The sequence below is a fragment of the Delphinapterus leucas genome, chromosome 13 (assembly GCF_059928025.1).
Source record: "Delphinapterus leucas isolate spDelLeu-1000000601 "Yukka" chromosome 13, BTC_Dleu_Yukka2, whole genome shotgun sequence".
NCBI lineage: Eukaryota > Metazoa > Chordata > Mammalia > Artiodactyla > Monodontidae > Delphinapterus > Delphinapterus leucas.
The window spans coordinates 42,159,107-42,183,487 of record NC_143141.1 but is presented as its reverse complement, the minus strand read 5'-3'; the positions used below and the strand labels follow the sequence as shown (position 1 = coordinate 42,183,487).

Genomic DNA, 24,381 nt, shown 5'->3' with positions numbered 1-24,381 from the left:
TCCACATCCTTGCCAAAGCTTATTATTGTCTCTCCCATCATAGCTCTCCTACCATCATAGCAGTGGTATCTCACCATGGTTTTAATGATCCCTGCCCTCCCTAATGCTAATGATCTTGAGCATCTTCCATGTGCTTATTGGTTATATATTGCACCACAGAAGATTAATGACTTTTTGGCTGTTGCTTTTCCAAATCCCAAGAGAGGGAGATTATAAACATTTCTAGGGGTGGAAGTGGATTTTCTGTCCTGCTCATTAACTGCTTTATCCCAAGCACCCAGCACAAGAGTTTGAGAGGAGAAGGTCATGTATTCGTTTCTGATGGCTGCTGTAACCAATTACCACAAACGTGGTGGCTTAAAAACAACACACATTTATTCTCTTACAGTTCTGGAGACCAGAAATCTGCCATCAGTTTCATGGAGCCAAAATCGAAGTGTCAGCAGAGCCTCCGGGGGAGAATCCATTTCCTTGTCTTTTCCAGTTTTTAGAGCTGCCTTTTTTGCATTCTGTGGTCCATGACTCCATCTTCAAAATGAGCTGAGTACCATCTTAAATCTCTCTCTCTGCTTCCTTTGTAATATGGTTTTCTTTTTCTGCTGTAGTAAAATCTCCTTCTCCCTCCTTAAAGGATGCTTGTGATAACATTTAAGACCCACCTGAGGAATCCAGGGTACTCTCCCCATCTCAACAACCTTAACTTAATCACACCTGTCAAGTCCCTTTTGCTTTATAAGGTAACATTCACAGGTTCCAGGGATTAGGACCTGATTATCTTTGGCAGCCATTATGCAGCCCACCAGTCAGTAACCATCTGTTAAACCAACGCGGCTTCACTAGCTCTGGACTTGGAATTGGCTGGTCCGGGGAAGACCCTAACGCGGGAAGCTTTTTGGAGGCACAGGTAGGCCCTGGAGGGATACTAGCGCCATTTATACTGCATATCTCTTACCTTTTCCTCCTTGCTTATATCCTAAAACACGAGGAGTTGATGGCATCTGAGAGCTGGGAGGGGCTGCCAGCCCTGTTACTGGATGATGGTGTGGGGGGCAGGACTAGAACTCAGGGCCTCTGCCCGCGTCCCTGCCTTTCCCTCCCCTCCCCTCCAGGCCCCCTGCCCCCAGGCAGGGTCCTCCCCCGCTCAGCACCTCCCGAGGTGACTCATTGTCACAGTCTCGGCGGCAGCCACGCTGCGTCCCCGCGCGCGGCCAGCAGGGGTCAGCATCCTCCGCGCAAAAGGCTGCCTCCGAGGGGTGGGACTCCTCGCCGCCTTTCTTCTAGCCGCCGTCAGTTTTGTTTCTGTTGCTGCGTCACCGTCTTAGCCAGAAGGCTTCTTGCGTCTTTATAATTTATTACCCTAACGGGCCTCTCCCGGCCCGCTCGGCGTCTCACGCTAGACCAGGCAGACAACCGCCTGGTTGTCTCATCAGACAGCAGCCAGTGAGTGGGCTGGTGGAGGGCTGGGGGGAGGGGGCTTCCTCCTCCCCTGGGCCTGGAGGAAAAGCGGCCTTGTCCCCAAAGGCAAGAGGAAGGAGTGTGTGCTGGGTGTGGTCGTGCTGTGAGGAATAATGCGCGCAAGGATGGGAGGCAGCAGTTTCTCTGTGCGCTGAAAGCGCAGGGGAGGACTTCTTGTTAGCAATGAACCGCAGACGGTTCTCACTGATGTAGGATGGTGCAACTTAGGATGTTTTGACCTTATAATGGTGCGGAAGTGATCAGTAGAAACTGGACCTTGCATTTTGACTTTGGGCCTTTTCCCCGGACTAGGGATGTGCCGGTATTCCTTTGTGATGCTGGGCACGGGCAGTGCAGCCCCAGCTTGCTGTCAGCTGCCCCATCATGGAGGGTGAACAACCCATCAGTTTTACAAATCATTCTGGACCCGGATAACCATTTGCTTTTCACCTTTAATACAATATTCAATACATTACATGATATAATTAACATTTTGTTATAAAATAGGCTTCATAGTAGATGATTTTGGCCAACTGCAGGCTAAGGTAAGTGTAAGGCAAGGTAGTCTAGGCTAAGCTGTGATGTTGGGTAGGTTAGGTGTATTAAATGCATTTTCCACTTAAGATATTTTCAACTTAGGACGGGTTTATCAGGACCTAACCCCATCGTAAGTGGAGGAAGATCTGTATTAGATTTGGAATGAGTTTCTCACTAAGCTCATCAGAGCTTCCCAACCAGATTATTGACCAAAATTAATCTGATTAGGAAGTCCCCATGGTTCCCAGTGGGAGAGTGCCCATCTCCAGAAGATGGGGGTGGAGATGTGCTGCGGGGACGCAGAGGGCTGGGCTAGCCCAGTGGGAATTTCTTAGCCCTGGGGCAGAGTAGGGACCTGCTGCTGGCTTTGCTATAGGCTCAGAACCAGGACTGTGATTAAAGCCTTCCTCCAATTGGCTGCTCCCCCTCTTGTTTGTGGCCTGACCTGAGGGGTTGCTGCCAGCAGCCTCTGGTCCCACCACTGCTTTGCCACTGAACCCGGAAGTGGCTATTCTATTGCAAAGGAGCTAAGACCTTATTTTCTTGCACCAGCATTTCCCCCCGGCTTATTTCTCTAACTTCTGAGAAGACAGAGATTAGAGCTTAGCTCTGGTGTCAGAAAAAGGTCTGGATGTCAGATCTGATTTTGCCCCTTACTAGCTGGAGATGATGGGGAAGTTTCTTTACCCCTTTATGTTTTCCATCTTCTGGCCTGTTACGTGAGGGCTGCTAACAGAACCTACTACGTAGGGCTATTACGAGGAATTACCCAGTACTTGTGAAGGTTAGAGCTCCAGGCTTTTAAAACCCCGTCTCTTGGTGTGGGCATCCCAGGAGGGCACTAAGGCCAGCTGATGGGTGAGGCCGTTCCTGTGTGTGGAGGCCGGGTGACACACACACTGCAGGGCAGGAAATACAGCCTGGCCAAGCTGGCAGAGCAGTACTCTGCAGTGTATACCCTCTTGGGAGGAGGCCTTCATACTCCCCTTCGGTGCAGCTCGGAGATCATCCTCAGTGGTTCATTCCGCCTGTGAGGCGGCAACTGTAGCGACTACGGGAATTGGACCACGTGAGTTCAATCCCAGCCCAAGACTCACCAGCTGTGTGGCCTTGAGCTAGTTACTTCTCCTTTGTGGGGATTGGTTTTCTCATCCGCAAAATCCGTATAACATAACCCACTGTCTCGTTACATCATGAAGATCAAGAGGTAATGCACATGATGCTGCTGAGCTGGGCACCTGCCCCTCAGCACCCTGGCACTGAGGACCCAGATGGTGAACACATGGATTTTGATACTAAAGACAGAAGAATATTTTGAGTAGAAAACCAAAGAGAAGTTGGGCCTTCTGGAGAGGCTCTTGCAACTGCTCGTCCACTTGCTTGTTTCTACAGGAAACCCAGGCCAGGGCAGTGCTTTAGGGTTCCTGGACATTTGTGAGCATGACAGCTGACCCCAGAAGCACCTTCAGACACTCTGCCAATATGTATTCCCATAGACAGTTCGAAGAAAAACTTAATTCTGGTTTTGAAGTAAATTAGCTTCAGTTTTTAAAGAGGATTTACAATCTGTTATGAATAAAGCTGCTATGAACGTTCATGTACAACTTCACTTCTCTTGGGCGAATATTTAGAAGTACGATTTGGGGGTCATGTGGTTTCTATGCTTGTAGAACTTCTGATTGAAAATTGTGAGATAGTTGGAGAATTGCTGCCCTCGTGGGAGAGATTTCAATCAGATGTGACAGTAGGGAGAATACCACAGATATTATCGGGAGTCAGTGGGTTGTTTTTGTGAATAACAAGCAGCATGTGTGTGCGCACGCGTGTGCGTGTGTGTGCACATGCGCTTGCCAGGGGCAGCCGGGATGTTGCCTTCTACGCTGTCTCGGGGAAGCCAGGGCATACCTGCTTTTAGGGCTTCTACTGAAGCTGCAGAGAGGAAGGGCCTTGGCCTGGTCCCTCAGTGGTCCATTCTTGTATGTCACTGAAATCTGCCTTCATTTGGGCTTAAGGGGCTGTTTCTTTGGAATTTCTTTATTGTCAGCTTGGTTCAAGGCAAAGTCACTCAGAATTAAGAGACTTTCTACTGAAGGCTGGCCCTCGGCCCCAGGCACATGGCGCTTATGCAGCGCCATGCTTCTGCTTCCTGGCCAAGTTTCTTGACCAAGTCCCTATGTGGAGCACCCACATTCTCCTCTAGTTCATTTTCCAGCCTGTCACAGCAAGAGACTTCTGTAAAGGAGTCAAAACCGGGCAAAGACTTTTCATTTCCATAAACAGTGCCCAAACTGCCTTACACACTAACTTAACTTACAGAACAAACTGTGCTGCTTAATTGACTTTTCATGTGTTCCTAACCAGAGGGGAAAAGAGGACATTCACAATCAGCCCAAATGTCATTGTAGCATTATAAAAAGTATTGTATTGCTATAAACATTTTTGAGTACTACATTTTTCTCAGGCCGTGATGAAATGGGTTTCCTTAAGTAAGCAAGCAATAAGGACAAATCATAAAACCAAAAAAATGCTAAAAATAGGCGGGGGCATGGAACTCACGTCCCATTCAGTTACAGGAATAGCTGCAGAGCACATGTGTTTTCTATACTAGAATGCAGACCATTACACGTTATTTAGCCAGGCCAAGGTACTATTGGCCCTGGTCTCAGGAAAAGCATCTACTAGTCCTGCTGTGATCTTATTTAATCCTTGTAAACAAACCTGTGTGTAGAAATGATTGTTGTACACATGTGACAAAATTGAGGCTCCATGAAGTAGACTAGCTGTCCTTCCTCCCTTTGCTGCAATTTAGTGGTTGAGCTGATCATGGGGAACCATCGGGCAGGATACCCCTGGAGTGTGACTCAGTCATTGAGCTTTAGGGTTTCTTTCTGCCACACTGTTCCCACATTTTTGTCATAAATGTCTCTGGGCCATTGGTTACTCTTACAAACCGCTTACCCCACTTTTTTAAAAAAAAATAAGAGATTTCACCTTCACATCCCCTCTTCTGGAAGTTGGTTATCAGGCCTGGGTATCCCACCTGAGTCCTAGACCACATCAGCATCTTCTTTCATTTTCATCCACTTTCCACAGAAGTAGTTGCTCAGAGCCTATCAGACAGACCCCAAAGCAACTATTGTCCCAAAGGTTGCTTTTTTATTTTTTTTTTGCGGTACGCGGGCCTCTCACTGTTGTGGCCTCTCCCGTTGCGGAGCACAGGCTCCGGATGTGCAGGCTCAGCGGCCATGGCTCACGGGCCCAGCCGCTCCGCGGCACGTGGGATCTTCCCAGACCAGGGCATGAACCCGTGTCCCCTGCATCGGCAGGCAGACTCTCAACCACTGCGCCACCAGGGAAGCCCTCAAAGGTTGCATTTTTTTTTTTCAGTTATTTCCGTGAATAGTGCTTTCTCTGAGGAGAAATAGTTCTTTTAGTATGGGCTGCAGATGCCTCCTCCACAGCCCTGTCGACTCCAGGCACTACCATTAACCTGGAGAACTTAGTGTCCCAAACCTCCCTTACCGGGGCCACCTCAGACCCAGATGTGAAATAGGTTTTGCCCTTCCACCAGTATTCCTGCACCAAGGATCCTAACTGTCTCCGTGTCTTTTGTGGGATAAATATGAGTCCATAGAGTCAAGAGGAACTCTCTCATTTTTAGGCCGTGCTTCCAACATAATTGCTAGCTGTGCGTGCAGTTCTTGTGGGCTTGTGTGTCTTCCTGGGAAAAATTCCTTCCCCGTTTATCGTCCTTTTTGGTTTTATAAGGTAGAATACCATTCACTCAATGTGAAGCTCAGAAAAAAAAATAGATGCTAAGTATTGTCACTTGCCATTCCTACTTTGTGCAGTTCATCTTTGGGGCTCCTGTAGATACCCCTAATATAAATTATGAATAGTTATTATTGCCAGGAAATGTAGCATATTCTTTGCAAAACGGTTATTTTAATAAACTCTGTCACCTATAATGTTAGATCAATGATTGATCTAATATAATAACAAACCACAGTAATTTCTTCATTTTTTGAACTGGAAGACTAACCCCCTTGTCTCATTCAATTCTATTTTCAATTTGATGAACACCTGCTATGTGCCAGACTCCCAGGAAACAAAAATGGGACAATGCCTACTTTCAGCTGGGGTAGGAGATGAGCATTAAAATGGTTAACAAAGTTGTAGAAGAAAAAGCAGGTGATTTTGGCTGGGGGGCTGGGGACAGCTTTATGGCATAAGGAAGCTTTGAAGATGGAGCTTTTGATGATGCATACAGAGTGGGCAAATTGAGATTCAAAGGTATAAACTGGTGAGTGTGGATTTTCCACTGAGGAACTGGGTCCTGGGGTCTCCGGCCAGCCCCTTGGGCTCCTGTTAGGTCTCATCAACATGTTGATCTCCCGGAATTTGGGAAAACACAAAGTGCTTCCAGGACTGGGCCCTGAACTCTGCTCTCTGGCATACAAATATGTTCAAATGAGCTTTGGCCTGATAAGGATCTGAAGTGGCTAGGCCAGCCCGGGGAATGGGGGATGGAGGTCAGAGTGACCTCAGGGTCCTGAGCAGACAGCATGGAGGTTCCGTGGCTCCACTTCAGCTCCGCCAAGCGTGACTGCTGGCTCCCTGTAGGCAGGCATCTTGCTTGGCCACTTCTGCTGGGCCACCCCACACCAATAGGCAGGGGCATCTGGAAGATAGTGGCCTTCCCTCTATGTGGCCCAAAGAAATTTGGCTTTTTCAGGGAAATGCTGTGAAGGACCCCAGAGATGACCAAGTCCACTGTTGGTCAAAGTGTGGTCCAGGATTGAGGATGGCCCAGGGCCACCTGAGAGCACCGGTTAGCCAGGCATGTCCCTGAATCTCCTTCCAGGCCCCCGGCACCCCATCTCTGGGGTGGGTCTGGGATCTACCAGGTCACAAGGTCTCTGGGTGATTCAGACTGTAAACCTCTGAGCCAGCCCTCATTTTGCATCCAGTGAGTGGACTGGGGTCTGATGGGCGAAGGGATTTGTCCTTAGTACTAGGACGAGAGTCCAAGGCCGCGTCTAGTCCAGTGCTGGTCACCGCACTCAGCACGCCTGTTCTTCACTTCCACCTTCCTCTCACTGGGCAAACCTGGAGTTCAGGTCCTGAGCATTCAGCCTTGGCTGCCAGATCAGAGGGCTGACGGTTGCCGTAGGAGCAGAGAAGCCAGGAGCTGGAAACTGAAGCCTGAAACTGGCCCCCGAAGGCTGATTCTCAGTGTTTTCAGCCTGTGGTTTCCTTATGAACAGTCCCCTCCTCTATCCAGCCCCCAGTCCTCCCACACGCCCAGCTACCTGCCCTCAGCCCTGGTCCTACATGCATGCACATCTTCATAAACCCCCGCATCACACTCAAGCCCCTCCACTGTGTGCCCCCTGCATCAGAAAGTGAGCAAATATGAATGTGCCCTGAAATCAGCATTGAAGGACCCAAGTTGCAGCCCCATGCCACCTTGAGCACGTCACCAGCCCTCGCTGGCCCATGCAGGATGTCACTCAGTTTGTTTGTCACTTTGGCTTTTCCTTCTGGCTTAGATCACCCCACCCACGACCTGAGAAGACAAGTCAGACAAAACCAACCCCTCTCCAATGTGCCAAGGGGACCCCTGGTTTTGCTCACAGTTTTCTTCCCCATAGTCAGCACGCTGCTGCCACATAAAGGTGCTCAATAAGTATTTGTGGAACTACAGGTACATGTGAATGTAGAGGCGCAGAGATGCTAGTAATCAGCGGGAGAACTTCAGTAGAAAAGCCTCTTCCAGGCTGTACTTCCTGCCAATGAGTTCAGTAAACTCCTCCTCTGAATCCTTTCAGTAAGCCCCACTTTGCTCTTGAGGATCTGATTATAATCAATAATGCCCTGAAACAATGGCTTTGGCCATGTCATCTGCAAAATGATGGGCTGGGTAAGATGGTCCCTCTTCCTCCCTCTGCCTTTTCTTTCGAACTTTCTCCCACCTCCACCCACTGGTCAGCCTCTGGCTCACACACCCCTGCTGGTGTCTGCTCTCCTGAGTCCCCTGCCCACCATTCTCCCCTGGTTCACAGACTTGGGTGTATCTGTGGCCATAATACCTTGTGGGCTAGCGGAAAGGAAAGAAGCTGGACTTTCTTTTGGTTCCACCCTCTCCCCTTGTCATGCGTGACCTCTTCAATCCTCCAGGACCACTCAGTCCACAAATGCTGGACACCAGGCCCTGCCCTGAGCATCTGGGGCAATTAGATAGGAGATCCAGTTCCTGCCCTCCAGAAACCAACTGTGTGTCTGGGGGAGGAGACCATGTGGAAGATGAGGTGACTACAAGAGGTGCCACCCACCAGCATGTGGTTCACTCCCTGGGGAGGAGAATAAAGAGCTTAGCATCAGAGGCAGTGCTTTGGTGCCCGAGTTCTAACTTACTAGCATTAGGACCTTGGGCTACATCACAGATCTGAGACACAGTGTCCTCGTCTATAAAGTGGGGAAAACAGGGACCCTCGTGAAATACAAAATCACCTTTAGGCCTGTATCACAGTAATAACTACTGCAGGCAAGATCCACGGATGGTTCCAAACTCAGTGGGCCGAAGTTGGAAGGGAAACAGGATATTGTAGAATCTCAAAGTGTCTCCCCCAAGGTACTTACAAATTATGAAGAGAAAAAGTAACTTTACTGTGGGGAAACCTGGCAGACTCTATCTTAAGTGATCAAGGTTAACATGACAAATTTACAAAAATAGGACAAATTAACATCATGTGCTCCTGGTACGATGCACTGAGAAGGGCATCACATCTCTTCGGTGGTCTTCTTGCCAAAAGTACATAATCTCAATCTAATCATGAGAAAAACGTCAGACAAACGCAGATTGAGAGACTTTCTACAAAGCAACTCGTCAGCACTCATCAAAAGAGTCAAAATCATGAAAGACAAAAGAACTGTTCACAGACTGGAGGAGAATAAGGAGACACAACAACTCAAATGTGGGATCCTTGACCAGAAAAAGGACATTTGAGAGAAAAAGATAATTGTACTGTGCTTGTATAAGATGTTAACATTAGGGGAAGCAGGGTGAGAGGTACACAGAGCTCTCTGTACTGTTTTTGCAACTTCTCTGTAACCTAAACCTAAAGTGTTGTCCCTTTTTTTTTTTTTTTAAGTGACTTAGGGTTTTGTGGGGAGTAAATGAGATGATGCATATGAGGCGCTTAGCACTGCTGGCACAGTAAGTGCTCAAGAAGGTTTACCCTCTACTAGTGTTGTTAAAGTGGTCTGACAGATCCTGAGGATGGCAGGTAGAGAGAAGGGCAATCCATTCTTCGAAGCAGGAGAATTAGCCTGAGCAGAGACCTCAAGGTACATTGTGGGGATATAAGCAGACCAGACTGACTAAAGCAGAAGGCTTGTTTTTGTTTTTGTTTTTTGCGGTAAGAGGGCCTCTCACTGTTGTGGCCTCTCCCATTGCGGAGCACAGGCTCCGGACACGCAGGCCCAGCGGCCATGGCCCACGGGCCCAACTGCTCCGCGGCATGTGGGATCCTCCTGGACCGGGGCACGAACCCGTGTCCCCTGCATTAGCAGGTGGATTTTTAACCACTGCGCCACCAGGGAAGTCCCTGTTTTTGTTTTTAATAGGGAAGTAATGGGAAATGAGACAGGAAAGGCCTCCAATGCCAAACTGGAGAACCAACTTCAGCTCCAGAAAGGCAGTAGGAAGTACCTATGTGAGAAAGTGGCAACATCACCTAAGTAGTTCCTTAATTTCCGAAAGGTCCACACTGCCTTGCAGAGCTGGTTAGTTACTGACAAAGGACAAAGGGTTGGATGGGGAGGGAACGTTCTGAGAAGTTTGCCAGGAGTGTGGAATGCAAACGGCTGCACCAGTGTCGGGGAGACAGCAGGGAAATCCGGCATGTATCAATATCGAGGATCACGGAGGGTGACGTTGCAGTTGGGGACGTGCTGCAGCAGTTGGTGTTCTGGGCTGAGGGGGCAGGGAAAGCAGGTGGAAACTCTCAGGGGCCCCAGCAAGCTGAGCATCCTGTGTGGAAATCCAAACTGAGCCTGTTTGCTCCTTCCTGGTCCCAGACGCTGAAATGCAACTGGGAAAAGGATGCTGGGAAGCAGTCCAGGAACGTTCAGTGTCTGCTGGGAGGTCAACCCAAATGCAATAGGAATGTGACTCACTGTGTTCTGAGAGGTGGGAGGCCTGACAGCACCTGGCCACGTGAGGAGACTGAAATTGAGGCTCAAGTTCAGGTTCACTGTGTGGGTGAGAGGGAATGGTCCTGCCCTGAGCTTCCTGATGCACCTGGAGGAGCAGCCTGCACCCTCCCTGAGCTTGTGCTGAGCTCCCTCCCCTGGAGGCCTTGGGGAGCAGCCAATTTGAGGGGCCACCATAACCAGGGGGTGGGGCAGACTGGACTGACTAGAGGACCCGGGTGAAGGCCTAGCAGGGACCCCCTGCTCCAAGTGCAGCTCCCATCATTCCCCTCTGAGAGGAAGGGCTCCTGCAGCAGGAAGTTAGAGCAAATGGGACCAGAGTGTGACTTGCTGTGTCTGGTGGAAGGTGCAGACGGCCCAGCCGCTCAGGTGCGTGTGGGGACCAGGGAGAGTGTCTAGCCCAGGGTTCTCAATCCTGGCTGCACAGCAGGATCACCTGGGGACTCCTTTGTGAAAACCTCAGTGCCAGGGCCCCTGCCCCTAGACGTTCCAGTTTAATAGGTTCCAGGTGACACCCAGGCACAGCTAGTTTTAGAGTATCAGTAGTTTTGGTTTCTTAACTTTTTATTCTAAAAAACAAGAGTGAACAGAACAATACTTCCTCCCCCGGTCCATTTGTCCATCATCCCACTTAAACAATTTTCAACTCTTGGCCAGTCTGGTGGCAGCACTTCCTCCACAGCTCCCCACACCTGCCCCCTGGATTACTTTGAAGATCAGGAGCTCGTGATGCTCACCTGTGGACTGGGGCATCCACAGGCGGTTCCCACGTGCAGACACGGTTGAGGTCTGCAGATCTGGTGCAATCTCTTCTTCACACAGATATGCAAACTGTGGCCCAGAGAAGAGAAAGGAGTTGTGAAAATCGCACAAAATGTCCCTTCCTACTTTAACATTCTATGAACTTGGAAGCACCATAGAGACTTCCGGAGTATCTTTGTCAAGCACTTCTGGGAAGCCTCACCCTGGTGCCAAGCCAAGGTCTCTGGAGGCAGAGTGGGCCTCAGCCCAGGTGCCAGTGGAGGGTTTCTTTTCTTCTGGTTCCTGGCAGAGCTCTATCCTGCTTTGTTCTGCTTAGGCTCGTTGCAGGACCGCCCACTAGTGGCCCTGTTTGAATCCTCTCAAGCTCTCAGGCCCTTTGGTTGAAATTCAGTGGTTTGTTTTTCTGGCTGCAGGACCAGCTGGGGCTGTGATGACTCAGGGCTGGGACAGCCAGGAGTCTGTGGTCTGCGGAGCTCCTCCAAGCTCCAGAGGCATGGAGGCACATGTTCACAGAGGTTCGCACTCTCTGAGGGCCAGGTGGCAGGTCCCATCGGTGGGTGAGCTTCCCCAGGGGCTTGCCTGCTGGCCTCTCACACACGATGTCTGTCTGCTTTCTTTTCTAGTCAGAGTGCAGGTCCTCACCATGCAACAGGTGCTGTTGAATCCTCGGCACCCTCAGTGTGATGGTCGCGTGGGTCTGGATCCTAAGGCTGGGGGTCCCCAGTGGTATGGCAGCCCCGGAGCTGGGGGGAGCCCGGGCTTGGAGCGGCTGTGGTCAATGTGCAGAGGCTGGAGTTGTTTCCTCTCCTGCTTTTACAGTTCCCTTCCGTTTCATCCCCGGCTGGGGTGGGCCCTAATCCTGGCGGTCTTCCACACCGCTCTGTGGAAGCAGCCAGCACTACCTCCTTCCTGCTCTACCAAAGAGTCTATTGTGGGACCAGGGCTGTGCATGGGGTGAGGAGGTGAGGGGTATAGTCAGCACACTGCTTCACTGGCCCACACCGCAGAATGAAAGGATCAGGGACTCCACATCTTCATCTGATCTTTAGCCTGAAGTCCTAGGGACAGTCATATTCCTCACCTTAAAAAAGCAGTAGCTGCCAGGAGAGTTACAACTGGGGCCCTGACTCGAGCTGTTGCTGGGTTCGTCTCCTGTGCCTGGAATCTCCAGACCGCTGGAGAGAACTAGTGTGTATGTGGGTGTTGGGGAGGAGTGGGGCTGTCACAGTGGAAACTGGGTCTTCATCACAGACACACCTCTGAAACACGGGCAAGAGGGAGAGTAAGACCCCTCACTGCCAGAACCGTATGGTCCAGCTAATAGAGCAGAGCAGGCACATGGGAGAGCCCCAAAGATGCTTGGATTCTGTGTGGCAGCAGGTCTGAGCTCAAAGATGGGTGTTCACGGAGTATCTCTGCTGCAGAAGTGAGTAAAGGAGCCTTCAGGGGTTGTGGGGAGACTCGCTAGAGGCGGTGAGGAGAGCTTGACAGAGCTGAGTGTTGCCTTTGGAACGGGGAGGGTAACCTATGAGCCCCACACCCCATCACCGAATGAGCACGATGGGGTCAGCTCAGTTCTATGTCACGTCAGGCCCAGCCATGGCAGGCAGCCACCTCTTTTACCTTCTGTCAGGGCGTCCCCAGAGGGCCAAGCTGAACACCACCTTTATTTTTCCAGAAAATGTGCAAATGCACTTTATGTTATTTCAGGCACACATGTAATTTTTATTTTGTATAAAGTTATATGCTATCTATGCAACTCTTAGTATACATGAATGTACTTCCCTAAAATGGCTAGTGGCATATTCCAGCCTCAGGTTAAACCTGGTAGAAGTGGTTGGGCTAAGCTCTTCCCTCAAAACGGGCCCAGGGTGGTGTGATGTGGTGAGCATGGCTGGGAGGTCACCTGGCCCTGTCCCATGTGTCGTCTGGGGGAAGTATGAACTTCACTAAGACCTTTATCTTCATTTTCAAACTGTATGGGCTAATTTAGCTTCTTGCCACTGTCATTTTCAGTTAATTCTTTTTTTTTTTAATTGAAGTACAGTTGATTTACAATGTTATGTTAATTTCTGCTGTATAGCAAAGTGATTCAGTTGTACACGTATATACATTCTTTTTTTAATATATTCTTTTCCATTATGGCTTATCATTGGACATTGAATATAGTTCTTTGTGCTGTATGGTAGGACCTTGTTGTTTGTCCATTCTATATACAATAGCTTACATCCGCTAACCCCAACCTCCCACTCCATCCCTCCCCCAACCCCCTCCCCCTTGGCAACCACAAGTCTGTTCTTTATGTCTGTGAGTTTGTTTTTGTTTCATAGATAAGTTCATTTGGGTCATATTTTAGATTCCACGTATAAGTGATATCATATGGTACATCTTTCTGGCTTACTTCACTTAGTATGATAATCTCTAGTTGCATCCATGTTGCTGCAAATGGCATTATTTCATTCTTTTTTTGTGGCTGAGTAGTATTCCATTGTATATATGTATCACATCTTATTTGTCCATTCATCTGTCAATGGACACTTAGGTTGTTTCCATGGCTTGGCTATTGTGAATAGTGCTGCTATGAACATAGGGGTGTATGTATCGTTTTGAATTCGAATTTTTTCTGGATATATGCCCAGGAGTGGCATTGCTGGATCATATGGTAATTCTTTTTTTTTTTTTTTTTTTAACATCTTTATTGGGGTATAATTGCTTTACAATGGTGTGTTAGTTTCTGCTTTATAACAAAGTGAATCAGTTATACATATACATATGTTCCCATATGTCTTCCCTCTTGTGTCTCCCTCCCTCCCACTCTCCCTATCCCACCCCTCCAGGCTGTGGTAATTCTATTTTTAGTTTTCTGAGGAACCTCCATACTGTTTTCCACAGTGGCTGTACCAACTTATATTCCCACCAACAGTGTAGGAGGGTTCCCTTTTCTCCACACCCTCTCCAGCATTTGTTATTTGTAGACTTTTTAATGATGGCCATTCTGACTGGTGTGAGGTGGTACCTCATTGTAGCTTTGATTTGCATTTCTCTAATAATTAACAATACTGAGCATCTTTTCGTGTGCCTGTTGGCCATTTGTATTTCTTATCTGGAGAAATGTCTGTTCTGCCCATTTTTCGATTGAGTTGTTTGTTTTTTTTGTTGTTGAATTGTATGAGCTTTTTGGAAATTAAGCCCTTGTTGATCACATCGTTTGCAAATATTTTCTCCCATTCTGTAGGTTATCTTTTCATTTTGTTTATAGTTTCCTTAGTTAATTCTTTTTATCCCCCCCCTTTTTTCTGTTTTTTAAATTAAAAATCCAGAGGGGGACTTCCCTGGCGGTCCAGTGGCTAAGACTCCCTGCTTTGACTGCAGGGGGTGCGGGTTCAATCCCTGGTCAGGGAACTAAGATCTTGCATGCCACGCGGCCAAAAATAAAGAAATTAAAAATAAAAGTTTTATTTTTTTAATTAAAAAAATTAAAATTAAAAATCCATTGATTTGCTCTGAAAAATGGAAACATTCAATGGTGTTACCAAGTTAGGATTTCTTCTCCTCGCTTTCAGAGTTCTTTCTAAGGAATTTTATTTCAAGAAAACAGAAATGAAAATAAGGGTGAGAGTTACTCCTTCTGCCTGTTGCCTGCTGCCAGGTGATGGCAGGCAAATAGCATCTGGAGAACATCCGGCTGTTTTGCCGAGTACAGCCTGTGAGGTCAGGGAAGGAGGCAGCACATTCCTGGCTCCTGAGCGGGAAAGTGTGCAAGGAGGCCCAGGTGGCTCTTCTGTTGGCTGGAGCTTTGTGGTGTTCGGGAAGAGGCTGTGTCTGGTGCCCCAGAAGCAGGCCGTCTCCTGGCCGTCACCGCCCGGCCAGCCTGGGTCCTGCGGACTGGCTGCCAGTTTGTCTTAAGTTGTCCTGTCTCTCTCCCTTCCCCTGCCCTTGAGGAAGCCCATCCCCACCCTAGTCGTAGGACCTCCACCTTCGTATCCTGACGTCCTCCTGGCCTTGAATACTCCTCCAGAGGGTGTCCTCTCCTTTCCCTGGCCCCTGAAAGCAAGGTCACCTCTGAGGCCAGCGAGCTGCTCCTTCCTTCAGGTCTTCAAGCTCTGGGAAGATAGCCCGACAGTTGGCTTGTTTCCCTTTGGCATGATTAGGCCTCATTAGTCAGCTTCCCCCAGGGCGCTGACCACCTCTGCCTGTCTGTGCGTCTCTGTGTGTGTTGGGGGGCACCTTTTCTCTCTCTATTCTGAGCACTTCCCTCCCTGCTCCTTCACCCCCAGGATTGAATTCCAAGGCCCTGAGGCTTCTCTCCCAACTCACCAGATACTGTAGCCAGCTCTGGAGAGAGGTTTAAATGGACATTTAAATTGCCACAGAGACAGCAGACAAATCCTCAATAAGGTTCTGACTTGAATCCTGAGATCTAAACGTTCCCATGCAGAGTCCTCACTTCCTGCTTCCTAAATTCCCCTGCCTGGTACATCTGTCCTTACAGAACAAACGCCCACAGGTAGACTTTGGACTGTGGCATTTCAGGTGAGGCTGTGTCTATGGATGAACTCCTTCACGGGCACAGCAGCTTTTGGCTGGCTGACAACCAGACCTAACCTTCTTGGCCAGAGGCCTAGGCACCCAGGGTCCTTGGTGACTTCCCTGTGGCCAGCTCACCGTTGGGGGCTGGGTCCGCTTGAGCTCCCAGCACAGTTCTACCGGCTCCCTCCTCACACTGCATCCTCCTGACAAGACCACAGTCATTCTTAAGAAGCAGCCTGAGAAGTTTCCTCTGGAGGAAAAGTCGGCTTTCTTTGTTATCTCCTGTTCCCCACAAATGGTTCATGGGCAAAAAAAAGAAATCAGGGTAACTTGATTTTCTTTGAGGAAGAAGACTGCAACCAAGACCCCTATTTAAGTAAGGGTCTCCCACCCTAAGGGCTTCTCACCTGGGCCTGTCCTGAGAATAGGGCCTTTCCTGAGAATAGGGCCTGTCCTGAGAATAGGGCCTTTGGAGCAAGCAAAGTCTATTTGCCACAGGGAGGAGCATGTCTCCTTCTGGAGGCTGAAAGCTGCTGATTCTCAAGAGGAGGCCACACTGAGGTGAGTGTGAGACCAGAGCACTGGGGAAGAAACTCAGCCTCTCAAGATGCAGGGATGGCCTGGGGTCCCAAGCGGAGCAACCCCCTGACCTTGGGCCAGCCCAGGAGCAATCAGCAAGTTATCAGCTTTACTGGGGACTTAATGTCTGCAAAGGAGTGGCTGGAAAGCTGTGGGTAGAGGAGCTGAAGTGTCTGGTCCCCTCCCAGGAAGCTTAGAGTTGAGTTGGGGAAATAAGACCAACTTATTGAGCACTTAAGAGCTACCAACTGACCGAGTGACCATGGACAATGCTCTTAACCTCTTAGGGGCTCAGTTACCTCATCTGTAAGTTGGGGATAATATTAACGAAAGCCAAGGCTGGACCAACCAGGTGATGTTCAAAGGAGTTCAAAAAAGGCAGTGGGCTTCAGTGGTCAGAGAAGACTTCCTAGATTGGAAGCTCCCTGCAGGTAGGGCCTGTGAGTTTCATCTTTGTATCCTCATCCCTAGTCCACTCCCTGGAGTTCAGCAGGTTCTCAATAAATGCATTCTGAAAGAATAGATACAAGAGAGGAAGGAGCTAGGGCTGAGTGTTGAAAGGTAGTAGGATTGACAGGTACCTAGGAGAATAGAGGGCCTTTTAGGCAAGGGACAGTCTGAGCCCGGCTGCCCAGGCAGGAATATGGTGTGCATGGCAGGTGGGGGCCCGTCTTGCTGTTTGCTGACAATTGCTGCACAGCAAAGCATTTCACGTCTGGACTCTTCTCCAAGGGCTGCTGACTGCAGTAAGGCTGTGGTGTTTCAGCCCATCTGGCAGAGGGACTCTTGGCCCCATTAACATGCCTTTATCCCTACTGGAGCAGAGCAAGAACTCAGACACAGAGCGGAGGACCCTGGCTGGAAGGGAGGACTGGCCCGCAGCCCCAGGAGCGGCAATGCTAAAATAGAACTTGGTGGGGTTTCATCCTCCGCAGCAGGTAGCTGAGAGTGTGGGTGGGAATACAGATATTTTGTTCAGAGAAGTAGGAGGAATTTAGAGTTCTTTATGGAAAATAGGATAGGTTAGCTCACTTATTACTCAGCCAGTCTTGCAACACAGACTTAATGCTGATCTAAAAGCATTTTCCAGCAAAGGCTCTAAAATGCCAGAAGGACCCTAGAGATGCCACAAACAGCTCCCTTTCCAGTAAAATAAGGGTGGCCATGGAGAACCACAGCAGAGCCAGGGAACTTTCCCTATAGCCTGGAATTATAGCTCCTTCATTGCCTGTGTCTATTTTATTACTGCAGGCTTTAGGCTCAGCATTATTTCGCTACACTGCTGAGGAAATCAAGCCAAGGGAGAGAGGATATCTATTTATTGCCTCTGGCTGGCATCTCCCCTGTGTGCCTCCCAATAAAGGTATTCGAGCTTACTCCAAACCTCAAGAAGTGGACAGAGGCTAGGGCTGTATGTCCTATGGGTTATTTGGTAAACCCAACTTACCAAATCCAAGGCAGGTGTATTTGCCAATCCGCCTGTTCCAGACCCAGATGGCCAAAGTCAAGGGGGTCCCTCCAGTGTTACTTCTGGTATTATGGACGTTAGGCAGTGGGGGGTGGAAGATTGCTTTTGGGTTCTCCCAGGTGCTAATGTGTCCCTCAGCCAGTGCCTAGAACTATGTTAGGCATAGTTGGGAGATAAAGAAAATGCACATGACGGAATTGCTTCCCTCAAGAAAGCACACAGAGGTTTAGGAGATCAAGACTAACACATTCAAAGCAATTACAAATAGACTATATCAGGGTGGCAGTTAAAGACAACCTTTTAGAACTTGGCCCTGGCTGGCCTCTTGGGGAGGTAAAGTATGATACAGAAGGAAACCAAGGAGCGGCTGGGGTAAAAAGTTCCTATAGAGGTCAGAACTGCCTCTAACAATAAGAGCCAAACCCAGGGCTTCCCTGGTGGCACAGTGGTTGGGAGTCCGCCTGCCGATGCTGGGGACGCGGGTTCATGCCCCGGTCCGGGAAGATCTCACATGCCGCGGAGCGGCTGGGCCCGTGAGCCATGGCCGCTGAGCCTGCGCGTCCGCAGCCTGTGCTCTGCAACGGGAGAGGCCACAACAGTGAGAGGCCCACATACCGCAAAAAAAAAAAAAAAGAAGAACCAAACCCAGAGATGGGAAAAGTTCAGGGAATAGGACTCATACAAATCAGGTGGCCTCTCTCCCTTCTATTCAAAGAATGTTAAATAATAATAACCAGCATTTCTTATGTCTCAGACACCATTCTGCTTTAACAAAAGTAGGTCACTTGATCCTCCCAATAATGCAGTGAAGTGGGTACTATTATTATCCCTATTTTATAGATGAGGAAACTTAAGGCACCGGGAGGAGCTAGCCACACGGCCAGAACGTGGGTAGCTGACTCCAGAGTCTGGCTCTTGATCATGTGCTCTGCTGCTCCCTGTGGGGCTGAGCTGAGGATCTGGCCAAGATTTGGGAGTTGAGAACATAGTGGGATGGCAGCAGATGTGGTAGATAGCCTGTGGCCCTGGACATTCTGGGGGGATGCCCAACACAGAGAACTCACACCCAGGGCCTCACAGCAGCAGAGCCAGCACAATGCTCCCCCGCCCTCACCCCCAACTTCTTTCTTACTGATTATACATCATGGCAAACAGGTTGGCACACCATTACCACTCAGGTTTTCACATAGTTCCAGGAATACCGGGACTGATGGTCGGGGGTGGGGAGTAGTGGAGGCGGGGCAGAGAATATGTTAGCAAAGAAAATGTTGGCAGAACGAATTACCTGGTTATTTCCAGGAGGGATTACAAAGGGATGCTGGGCAGTGTGATATGGACTCTGCTTCCCTTGGAAACTTCCAGAAGAGAGAGAGGCAGGTAGGACTTCCTGGAGGAGCATATGCTTGAGTTGACCATTGCAGAAGGAGTAGAAGTAAGGGGGCAGGGTAGGAGCCTCCCAGACAAGTGATGGGCAGGATCCTGGCAGGTGCCCAGGGCTGTGCAGGGACCTGGGGTGGCTACACTGAGGATAGGAGGGGGCAGTGTGGGGGGATGGGGAGGCCTTCATTGTCAGCTTTGGGACGGCCTGCCTGTCAGGCTTTGAGAGTCCTCCAAGAGCCCAAGTAGAGAGCTGCAGTGCTCTCCACAAATCCTCATTCACTCTCTCCATGTAAAACTGAAGCAGAGAGAGAGAGAGAGAGAGAAAATTTTGATTTTCCTTCCATAAGAGACAAAACTTCCAAAATAGCTACTTTTTGCAATCCAGCTCCTTTGATAGGAATTGTGTGCACAGGGATATTTAAATGAGCTCTATATCTGTGGTGAGAATAGCTCCATTCCTCTGTGATGCTTGCAGCCATGGTGTTCTGTATCCACAGGCTTGCAAATGCTCTCCCAAAGCTCAGCCTACAACCTGCTTGCCCACCCACTCTGAAGCTGCTTCCCTCTCTAGAACAAACAACACTGTGTCTCTCTACAGGCCATGAAAGCATGGTAACATTTCTACATAAAATATTAGGGACCTTAGTTGAATTAAACAGGAGGCAGCAAATTTGGGAACTGGATACTGAGCGCCTACTGCATGGCAGATACTGGGAAATACAGGCATGAATAACTCCACTCCTTTCTTCAAGAGGCCCAGGGGCCCAGGAAGCCACATGGTAAAAGACAGCCCATGGCACCCTCAGAGCTAGTGGTGGGGGGGTACTGACTTTTCCAGTTTTAGCACCCAAAGTCCCATATCCCAGGAAAACCCACACCCCAACCCCACTCGAATAGGGCTGTGGTTCACCCTAGCGGGGGGCTGTGACTGTTGGAATTCACTTCCTCCTCAACTCATTCCTTGCCTCCATCCTCACCTCTACAAACAGCCTTTTGAGATAAGCTAGCATTGCACTTAACATAATTGAAAATGAAAACAACAATAATTTATCCTTTACTAGTAGTTCCTGAAGGCGATCAGGATATGCCACCCCCAAAGATGCCATTTGGGAATAAGGATTATTTTAAGTTGAAGGCAATTGAGAAGCAATAGTTGCAAGAAGAGTTCTCTGCCCTCTCCATATCTACCTAAAAGTGGGGCATAAATTTCTCTTTTGAAGAGATACCCGTTCCCATACCAGGAAGAGGAGAGCAACTCTTATCGCCAAGAGTCCTCAGTGAGATGAGTCTGCATAAGCAAACCTTACTAAAATTACCCTTAACTTCCACTGGTTTTCCACATATATTTCCTTGTCACTTCCCCATAATTTATTGTCCCTTGAAGCCCAAACCCTCTTTCCTTTGTTAGGAAGGGCATATAAGCTCCCAAATCTAACCACTTCTTTAAGTGTCACTTCTTTTATGTGAGCTCCTGTGCATGCAAAATATTAAGAAGTTTGTATGCCTTTTCTCCCGTTAATCAGTATTTGTCAGTTAAATTTGCAGCCCCTCAATACAGAACCTAGGAGGGTAGAGGAGACGTTTTTCCTCCCTGACATTCTCAACCTTGGCTGCTCATTAGAATCCCTTGAGGAGCTTTTAAAACAGATCAGCACCCAGGTCTCTCCCCAGAATAATAAATCAGACTCTCCCCAGGTGCTTTCAATGTATAGCTAGGGTGAGGAACGCTGTCCAGGATTTAGGATGCCAGAGGCAAGCAGTGGGCAGGGGCCACCAAACCCTGATATATTTCCTGGAGTGGTTTCAGCTTCAGACCCAGATCAGGGGTTACTCGTGGATGATGGGGACAGACTCCGCAGGTCCTCATGCTGATGCTCACTCCACAGGGACTTTACAGTTTCTGTCGTGGGCCACTTTGGTGGGAAGTTGAACAGCAGGAGAGGCATGCCCGCACGGTGGGGCTCACTGCGTCTTCTTGGAGAGACAGCTAAGCACACCAGGTCCTCTTTGGCAGGCCTGGGAACCCAAGGTGGTCCTCCCCCTGACCCACCGCCTCCTGCTTTGATTCAAGAAGCCGTTCTGAGGCTGTTTTCCAGGCCGCTACTCCCTGGCTTTCTGGTTTTCCCATTTGTCACCTCCGTGAAAGAAATTAACAGTTTTGCCAGACCCCGTGTAAACAGGAAGGCAAGCTGTGAACAAGAGCCTCCTGCCCACTGCCAAGCCCCAGCGCGCGCGTTCCCGTCCTCAGGCCCTGTCGGTTGTGAGGAGGAGAAAGGCGAAGAACGGGCCCCGTCCGGGTGCTCTGTAGGCTCTCTTGTGGCCACTTGAATGCCAGTGTCGGGGTTCGCTGACAGCTGGGTCTGCAGCTGGCTGGTTTTGTCTGCTTTTTGAGGGACAGCCAGGGACCGCCACTGATTAAACTGGGAACAAAGCAAGACTGCAGGCCTGGCTGTGCACACCAGCACCGCCGAACAGCAGAGAACAATTAATTGCCGTGTCGGGGAACGTGTGGATGGGGGCAGGGAGGCAGCTGGGAAATATAAAAACGTGCAGGAAAATGTCAAGCGGGGCTCGTGTTCATTAGGAGCCGAGAGAGAGCCAGCTGTCCACGTGTTCTCAGGACCTACCACAGCGTGGGAGCCCTAGTCCCTGCCTGCACGTCCCCCCGCCTTCCCAATTGGGGTGGTCTGACACGCCGGGGTGCAGCAAACAGGGACACTCTGCTAAGCAGGATTGGGAGCCCCTTGGCCCTTGGGATGGCAGTTTTAGCTATTTACGTGAGTCTGTGGTACAAATTCTATGTGTGTCGTGACAGGAAAAAGGTCTCCCTTCAGGTTTGCTGTAGCGATTATGCAAGCCAGGCTCTGTGTTTGTGCCCTAGAAGTTTGCAGTCTAACTTTTATCCCAGAACCAAAGGAGGAGGACATTGGGAGGGAGCAAGAGTCCCCCATGCTGCCACCACCAGTGAAAAAGATTGCTGCTGGCTCTTCAGGGAAACTGAGTCAGGAGGACAGCAGAGAGAAGGGACTATAGTGTGTGTGTGTGTGTGTGTGTGTGTGTGGGGAGAGAGAGAGAGAGACAGAGAGACAGAGGGAGAGAGGGAGAGAGGGAGAGAGGGAGAGATTTAAGCCAGAGAAGCTAAATGCATTCATGCAATAAAAGAGATGGAAAAGAAGAGCAAGAGTGGCATGCAAAGGGGTCTGGAGTAGCTGTGAGATGATTTGGGGCCCGGACAGGGGGAATTTAGAAAGTGCTGACTCCTCTTTATAAATACTGAAGGTTCAAATTCCTTTTATTGCATGATGCCATTATTGTTTGCTGGACTTCCTGCCAAGACTGAGCCTCTTGTGGCCCTGGGGTTTGTTGAGATTACACAGAAATGTTATGTTTCCTCTCCTGGGTCCCTCCCTCTAGAAGGCTGAGCCCAAGATAAGAGATTGTGTGTGCAGGTAGTTTATATGGGACGTGATCCCAGGGAGCAGAAGCGAGGCACTGGGGAAAGGGAGGGAAGGGGGAAAAAAGCCAATATAGGTGTGTTATCAAGGTCATCGCTCTGTAAGTGGAGCTTAATCCCACTGGGATTGTCTCTCAGGATGGTCCACCTGATGATCAGCCAGAGAGGCATTCATCATCCACTCCCGTTGCCCGTTGTTTGAGGGTTCTTTTGGAGGCATTAGCTCCCCTGCGTGTCAAGGCTGTGCATATACGGGTTCAAGGGGGCTCCCACTAGTGTCCGCAGCGTCACAGAAATCGTCAAATAGAGGAAGCAAGAGACACGGGCCTGCTCTTGAGACAAGATGCTATCAGGGTGAGGCCAGCACAGACTGTGGTTAGAATCAGAGATGAGGTCAAGGACTGGGGTCAGGAAGCCAGAGGCATCTGACCTACCATCACAGGAGACATGGGCCACGCCCCTGACATAACCCATGAAATGACTGAGATGCAAAGCAGGAAGGATATGTGGCTTTAAGCCATGCTGTGGCAGAGGGAAGTTCAGGGCCCTTCTACATTCCTTAATGTGCCCTCTTCCACCTTGATGGGCCCCCTGACTGACAGCCCCACACACCACCGGAGCAGTGCAAGGCATTTGTGCTGTGGCAGCTCCTGGAACTCCCTCTCATCGCCCCCTGTCTCAGAGCTCCCGTGCCCTATTGCCTGGACCCTATATCCTCACCCTGCAAAGCCCCATCAGCCTTCCCCACTCCTGGCTGGAAACATCTCTACTTACTGTTACAAGGCAAAAAGATGATTAAGCTCTCTCATATGGTGTGACTTGGGTCCACGCTAAATGACACGAGTGGTAAATTTCAGGTGGGCGCATCTAAACAAGAGAGATTTGAAGACAGAGTTGGGAGGAACGTTGAGAAGCCAATGAGCTTCCCTATCCTGAGAGATGCCTTGATGGAGATCCAAAGTGAAATCACTTTTTCCTAAATCCACCTCAGGTGTTCATGTGACGGGATGGGAATACTTCCTTTCTTAGCCAGTGTTGCCTGTTATGAGTTCCCTGCAGAGCAGAGAAGGGAGCAGCATGTACTGCTTTGTTGCTTCCTGTATAGAGAGAGCAGGGATGAGGAAGTCCAGAGAACACTGTCCTGGCAGCTGCCACTGGGGACCCAGCCAAGTCTCCAAGTGCAGAAAGGTACATGGCAAGAAATTCACATGGTGCATATACACGGGTGTCATGGATACCCGCATTCATTGGTCTTAAGCTTATATGTAACTGTAGACAGAAGAGAATTCCCGCTTGATTTAAGTAATCGAACTCACCCCCTTGGCCCTACACTCCATTGCCTCTTGCATGGGCTTTGCTACTGACCTCGGGCAAGTACGAGCCAATGCAGGATCAATAACAAAGGGTGCTGGTCCCATTTATTTCATTTACTGTACATCTGGCGGGGTGTGGGGGGGGTCAGAATGTGGTTGTTGCTATGGTAGTTTTTTTTTCTAGCTCTCTCTCTTTTTTTAATTAGTATTTTGAAGTGTACCTTAACGGTTAGCTCTAGTTTTATCCTAATTTGTGCTGCTTTTGAAACAATTTCCAAAGATTCTTCTTTCCTTTAAGCTCCAAATGGACATTATGGGGAGTTTATAAAAAAAAATAGGTTCTGCTATCATCAATCAGGGTCCAATGAGAGGGGCAGAACCACTTAGAGATGTGTGTGTGTGTGTGTGTGTGTGTGTGTGTGTGTGTGTGAGAGAGAGAGGGAGAGAGAGAGAGAATTTGACCTTATACAGTTATGCAGGCTGGTTAAAGAGTTTCTGTAAGGCTATTTTTTTTCATGTCTGATGCTTGAGTTTGGTCTTCAGAGATGATAGTTGGGAAGGGAAGGTGGGTGTGAAGTAGAAAACAAGGACAAGCTGAAACCCACAAACATGAGGTGGAGCCCAAGAAGGATTGAAACCCATGTCAGTCCTCACTGCCTCTGACTTGACGGTATGAGTATCCTGCA

The 24,381-nt window shown here is 49.3% G+C and overlaps 1 long non-coding RNA gene across 1 annotated transcript in view; it reads left to right on the top strand.

Moving 5' to 3' along the window:
- Positions 1-14,633, top strand: part of LOC149747740 (uncharacterized) — a 40,364-nt gene extending 25,731 nt beyond the window's left edge. Inside the window, exon 4 of the long non-coding RNA XR_016395295.1 lies at positions 389-14,633. This is a non-coding gene — a long non-coding RNA (uncharacterized LOC149747740). The remainder of the gene's footprint in view (positions 1-388) is intronic.
- The last annotated feature ends 9,748 nt before the right edge of the window (positions 14,634-24,381 follow it).